Genomic DNA, 7,585 nt, shown 5'->3' on the forward strand with positions numbered 1-7,585 from the left:
TAACAGTTATAACGCTTGCACGCACTTGGAAAGCTGAAGTGCAGGCTAGGCGAAGATGCTACGTACGCGACTACGTTCAATGCAACCATTTCCAGTTCATTCGTGCGTACATTGTATATGCGTTTGTTTCACGGAACCCACTGCAGCAGAATCTCGAGGGTTTGATACGGTAAAAGAATAAAATTAATTAGAATGGAAAACACATCAAAATGGGCGGCCTCGAGCCGGCCTCGACCGATTCGCCGAGGCCGGAAGGCTCCGAGGCCGAGGCCAAGGCCGAGGCCTTGCACCTCCAAGGCCAAGGCCGAGGCCAAGGCCATGAAAATCGGCCTCGAGGCCGGCCTCGGCCGGCCAACACTGCTCCCCAACATTTTTTTCTCGGTAAAACAACGAGGAAGCTAATTGCAGGGGTTTCCTAAATGGCATGCATTAATGTACACTATTTCCAGGTCTATTTTATCAAAACTAATCTTACCTGCCGAATACTGCTGGAAAATCACAACAAACGCTAGCATGGATGCAAGGGCCATACCGGTCCGTACAGTTGATAATTTTTTTTAAATAAAACTGTACTTCTTTTAATAAAGTCCAACTGCAAACAAAAAAATACCTCGCAACTGCACATAAAACTTCAGCTGATGGACTAACTACACGCATATTGTGAGGTGAAGCATCACAATTGAGTAGTGGACGTGTTCACAAAACGAAACAATAATGTGCATGTTTTAAAACTTCCTTGTTTTGTTTTTACTCCCCTAAAAAAGTAAAACTATTATGTTTTGAAATTTCCACAATGATGAAACAAACAATAATTATTGATAAACTTATTTCCATTAAATAAAATGAAATAAAGTTATAAACGGGTAGATGATTGAAACGGATATAATTACAGAAGGATTAATGCTTGGGATTGCAGGATTTGCTACCATGCAAGGGCGTAAATCCCGGGGGATGGGGGTATATGTCCCCCCCCCCCATTTTTGACCAGGGGGGATGGGCTATTGAATCATCAGCACCCGCACCCACTTTCACGTGTTGAGAATAAAATGCGGATTTCGAGGTATTTGTCGAACAACTCAACAACGAAAATTATAATAGGCTTGGCCCAAGACCGGCTTTAGATCATTTTCGACTATGTGCAGTTGGTACATCGCGTGCGCTGGCAAGCACTGCCAAAACGACATCAATGGAGAGGGCGCTATCGACGAGACGACCTAGTCTGGTTCCCCGACCTGACAATTTCACCCGACGTCCACTCGTCTTAATTGTAGGTCAGGCAGCCTCCATGGCTAAAAATAAACATGACGACATTGACGGCCTATTTTCAAAGCTCGGCTTCGTTTCCGAATTCGCTTTAAGCTTTTAATGTTCCGATAATTGTTTTGGAAAATAATTCACTTGCTTCACATATCACACAGTTATGATAATACAGTTTGATATATCTGTAAGAAAACACTGACTAATATTGACCTGGAATCTTTAAAATTAGGCACCCAAATAGCACTGTTAGCAGGCGGAGCTGAATGAAAACGAGTTTTGGAAAATCTCAATAACGGTCGTCAAATTTAAAATAGTACGAACCAAAAAGTTCGCCCATACGATCTGAGTATATCTGATGCACAAAATCGTCGTTGAATTTCAAGTTTTCTAAATGAAAGCAATGAATATTAATTATCAACTCATTTTAAAACTTTTCTAATAAGCAATAAGCAGTTAATTAAAATTATATTATACTCAGAAATACTCGGGCGCTATCCGATTGTCGACGAAATGTATTCCGTAATCTTCGGACATTTTCGGATAAAGGAAGAATTCCTCCTTTTTTTAGTCAGGTGACGTAAATTGTAATACAATGCATTATCAGAGGCTACCTGACCTAAGATTCATCAGGAATAGTCAGAAACTTTGATCTGAGAACCAGACTATACGAGACGATCCAAATCCGGGTTTTGTGAATCTGGCAGGGCTCCCCGAAAATTTCCAAGACCGGTGTCACATGAAAATCCGACTCCTATGAAAATCGGACCCCTTTTCCCTATTATTGGTTAATCCCTCTCACGTGACCGGTCACTTTCCTAATTACCATACTTACGCATGCGCGTTATTACCAATGAGTCCGAATTTCATAAAAACGTAAATTCACGCTACACCGGACTCAGTTTATCTCGTCGAATGCGCCCTCTACCGTTGATGTCGTGTGGTGGAGTGATGTGGCCTCGTGGTTAAGGGTACTGGATTCGTGGTCCGCGGGTAAAACTGCGGGTTGTGGGTTCGGGTCCAGCCGGAGTCATGTGTGTGTGCCCTTTAGTAAGGCACTTTGTCACTCATTGCTGTCTCCACCCAGGAGTAAATGGGTACCTGTGAGGGCAGAGATGGTTATTGTGATTGAATAGGCTTGCTTGCGCCTAACAGGCAGCATCGAGCTGTATACTCCCCAGGGAGCTGAGAGGGTATTTGGAATGTTTAATCGGCCCAATGATTAGGGGTAATAATAATACTGTAAGCGCTGTGATTTAGTTATCACGAAGAGCGCGCCCCAGCGTAATGTGGTGACTATCCCCCCCCCCCTCCCCGCGTTTCTATTTTCCACGGCAGGGCACTTATTGGATCATCCGCCATATCACCCCACTCGCCGGCACACATTTACAACACTGCTGCTACACTCCCCTCAAATGAATGATGATGAATTATAGTTCGATCCCATCTGATACACCTTCACAAAATTACTGGCATTGTTTTGTTATTGTTATTGTAGCGCAATGCATTTTATAGAGGGCGCACTTTAGTTCTTTACTGGTAGCCAGCGGGGTGCGCGTGCACTCACCCAGGTTTATGGGGGCACCAGCCGATAGCGCCAGTGTATATAAGCGGCCGCGCGCTCAGCTTCGCCCTCTTTCTGCTGTGGCCGTAACCCGAGCGCGGTCTTGTGAAGGGTTCTTGCACAGTTCTGATCTCCCAAAATTTTGTTTTTTATTTGGCAAAAAATGTTAATTTGTATTTCCATTGCTCTTCCTAATTTCAATGACTTCTCTAAATTAACATCAATCAGAGCAAAAGATTGTAACTGAATATGCGTTGTTTTAGTTTCATTTGCTATAAAAATTTGTATCACTTTACTATCATGCATAACATAACAATGCATTTTATAGATGCTTTATTTTGCCTTAGAAGATGTATGCATTCAAACCAAGCTAACTCAAATTGTCGATTTCAACATTCATCTTGTTTTGCATTGTTGTACTGAAAAAGAAAATGCTGACGTGAGAATGAATTCGTGTCAAAAATTCGTGACGGTCGGGACAAAATCTTTTTCCCATGTAATATTTTGACAATATAGGGCGCTACAAAATTTCAGCTGCCCTTCAAATAAAGATGCATTGCTTTGCCGTGGAATGTATCACAGAGTTAATAGTTTTGCTGCCTTTCAACCAAAGATACATTGTTTTGCCGTAGAGTTTCTTAAAAAGTGCTCTTGTCAAAACAAGATGAATTGTTTTGCCTTGGTATGTGTAAACCACATATGATAATTAAGTGCAGTGTAGTCAGGTTTATGGACGCACGGAAACCTCAAGATTTTCGAGAAGATCCCTGATGTGGTTGTTTACGATTACGTCACACGCTGAACGCGTGAATAACCGGCAGTCATTGGTGGAAAGTTCTTTCGCGTACATGTAAATAGCTCGCAATAGTTTGGCGTCGCGTCATTCTCGATTTAACCTCTGACCGGAGAAAAGGCAAATGTTTTGCCAATGAAACTATAACGCACGGCATAAGAGTGCAACTTATAAAAATGGTAATAAGTATAAGAAACCGAGCTTTTAACATTCTAAAGATTTCAGAATTTAAAGAAAATAATAACTGGCACAAATCTGTGTAACAAGAAACACAACGGTATTTAAAGCATAAAAATGGCAAAAGATGAAGCTTCAAAGTCTTTTTTTTCTTTCAAAATGATTATTTTCGAGTTGCATTGTTTTGCCTTGGAAGGGCCGTCCCCGACTCATGTTCATCACACCCCGCTTTCATGGCAATTCTATAAATTTACCCTCCTACAGAAAAAAACCCATAAAACCACGCGCGTGAATGGGACCGTGACCTTTCTGCTTTGTTTGTAAACTAGTGCAGTGCCCGTCTAAATTGTGCATGTTCATAAAGCGCAAATTGCTTTGCCGCTGGTATTGGTTGCATGTTTTCAGACTTTTTTTTTTAAACCGCTCGTGCAAACAACGCACGTGATTCAATGGTGTTGTATTCACAGACGGAACGTACACTCACGTCATTGTGTGTGCAGTACGGTGGCCCTGGAACGACATTTTAATATTGACCTTTTTAATGTGAACCTTTTAACCTCTTAATATTGACGTTGTACCTTCGCAATATGCACGTTGCACGTGGCTTAATATCGCATTTTGGAATTTGTTCCTTCTTAATGTGAATGTTCCAACTTGTTAATATTCACGTTCGATCTTGTCAATGTACACCATTGATCATGCTTGATGTCAACGTTGCACCTTGCTTCTTCGCAATATGAACCATGTACCTTCGCATTGTGAACGTTTGACCTTGCATCTTGTTAATATCATTGTTGAACCGTCCTCCTTCGCAATGTGAATCATGCATTCTAAAAAGTACGAGGTCCTTGCCAAGTCCTATAGTTAGACAACCAGTTATGATGGAGTTTCAACCTGACGGCTGTTTAATGTCAATTAACCTGGGCTTCTACCTTGTAGTGATTTTTATCATGACTCAAGGCTCTCTCTTTTATTTCACTCATCTTTTATAATTCATGTTCAGGCTAACCATAACCCAAGGTTGGGCATACATGTCAAAACATGCATCCTGAAGCAAGTTTGTCATTGTTTCAAATAACCCGATCTAATCATTTCAACCGTTTACTATACACAAATTTATACCGGTTTGCTCTCTGAATGTAATGATTTCTTTCTTCCTGTACTTTCATCTTTGTCATATCCCAATAATATTTGACTCGCCAACAGGGCTCCTTACCAAAAAGTATGAGGATCCCCGCTGTTTTGACGAGCATTTGGTTTTCGGGCTATGCTAAGTCGAACCCTACATACCCCCCCCCCCCGCTCCCCGGATATCCGTGCCTGACCGCCACATGAAGAATATTCACAATTGGCTGACGACCAGTCATGTATGCATGAACTCCAAGCAAACAACTTCGTATAGGGTGCCCCGGCAACACGCGATTCGCGCTAAACGCAACGGTGCGGTCGTGATGCGGCGCTCTTTCGCGGTGGCGGGTTATCGCTGCAGCGGGTAATCGCGCATTCAACCATAAAAACGTCTTGCCCATAGACAAGCTCGAGTATGTTGCGGGTGTATGCACTAAATAAACAATATCAATGTATATACATATCAATGTATGCCCTTACTTTTGTTGTCATGCTTTATAAGACGTCGATATTATTTCGTAACGTTACCACCGCATATAAATGATGTTCCTTTCAATTACATCTTTAGATCATACTCTTATACTAATGAAATACGCGGATTTTGACGGAAATCTCTCGTAACTATGATGAAAAACACAAACAAAATCTGAATAGGGCTTAAAGGATGTAAAGTATTATGATAAAAGCCAGCTTAACGTGATCACAGAACACTGTTTTGCATTATTGTAATTGACGGGGAGTATACCGTCAAGAAATTAATTAGTCTCATGAATTTGAACAAATTTTTTTTTTGTGAAACGGCGCTCATTAGCCTGAACATGAATCGGATATGTGAAATAAATCGGAGAGACTTAATTCAAGATAAAAATCACTACAAGGTAGACCCAGGTTAAGTGACATTTAAACAGCTGTCAGATTGAAACTCCATCATAACTGGTTGTTTAACTATAGGGCTTAACCAGGACTTCGTACTTTTTAGAATGCATGATTCACATTGATATTAACAAGATGCAAGGTCAAACGTTCACAATGCGAAGGTACATGGTTCATATTGCGAAGAAGCAAGGTGCAACGTTGACATCAAGCATGATCAATGGTGTACATTGACAAGATCGAATGTGAATATTAACAAGTTGGAACATTCACATTAAAAAGGAACAACTTCCACAATGCGATATTAAGCTACGTGCAACGTGCATGTTGCGAAGGTACAACGTCAATATTAAGCAGTTACAAGGTTCATATTAAAAAAGGTCAATATTAAAATGTCTTTCTAGGGCCACCGTAGTGCCAAGTTTGAGTTGTTCGGGCGAGTACATAGTTCTCGAAAATTCTTGAATTCACCCATCTGCTGTGTGTGCGCTGTATTGGATTGTATGCTACAGTCCACATACAAAGTACTGTACAGTACAATAGTACTGCCATTGTACACTGTGAACCGTAAATGCTGGGAATTCCCAGGATTGAGCAACAATTAAACATTTACCTTTCTGGACGATTTGTTTGGGAAATGTTCAACAAGTGATTCAAATCAGGTGAGATCCAATTTCAAAATGTATTGATCACTGAGCTCAAGGAGGTGGTCGACTGCGTTCTGAATGTAATGACTCCACTCCATATTAATTGTGCACACATGTATGTAGGTTGATAATACTTCCACTGATCGCCATGTTTTTACATGGATCCTACTAAGCCGTGTAAAAATTGGTACTACTCTGGCTCGTGCACACTCAAATTCATGTTGTGTTATAGTCCCTCTAACTGGGGCGCTAGAACTCCTTTTTTGACATTTGGGATGTTTACAGACCAACGACAGACAAATTAACATCCCAAATGTCAAAAAGGAGTTCTAGCGCCCAAGTCAGTGGGACTAGTTGTGTTAGATTTCATGGGTATTGTAGACATATTAACCAAAACATTGTATACTTAGCTGAACCGTAAACGAGGACGGTATCATCTGTATTTTAATTGTCCACGCATGATAAATAGTTGTGATTTTTATCAAGTAGGCATTATCCACATGGGCGTCGCCAGGATTTTTTTCTCAAAGGGGGTAAAGTACATTTCCCTCCAAAAGCCCTGTACTTTTCTAGCATATTCTCGATTTATCATTTTTCGAGGTAGGTAGTGACATTTACTCCCTCTCCCAACACATTAAATATTAGGAACTCATTAAATTAATACCAAAGGAGGGCAAGTAACCCCCCCCCTCCCGCGACGCCCATGCATATCCATTTTACGGACATGAAGCATATGACTATGGCGATGGAACTGGAACGAGACAAACAACGTTCAGACTTTGATCATTTGATAGATTAGCAGAACGTAAAGTTGGATGACAATAAATTATGCAAACAAATACAACAATGCCATTCATAAGTGAATCATAATGTTTGAACTTATGAAATTGAGACATATTCTGATTATTTATTGGAGATGTACTGTCGGCACTATTTATTAATTCTAGCAAATCAACTACATGCTATTATTCCAATAGCATTAAACGAAAACCGTCTGAGAATTTCCATTTGATATAAATAAATGAAATCATAATAAAACGACCTGTTTACCTACATCAAAAGTCCATGGTGTATAGTTTAGTATAGCTGAAGATAGAATTAAGTCATTTTTTCCCCCAGAATGCTGCCGGACATCGTGATAATACC

This window comes from Patiria miniata, unplaced genomic scaffold (genome assembly GCF_015706575.1).
Source record: "Patiria miniata isolate m_02_andy unplaced genomic scaffold, ASM1570657v1 HiC_scaffold_1, whole genome shotgun sequence".
Lineage (NCBI taxonomy): Eukaryota > Metazoa > Echinodermata > Asteroidea > Valvatida > Asterinidae > Patiria > Patiria miniata.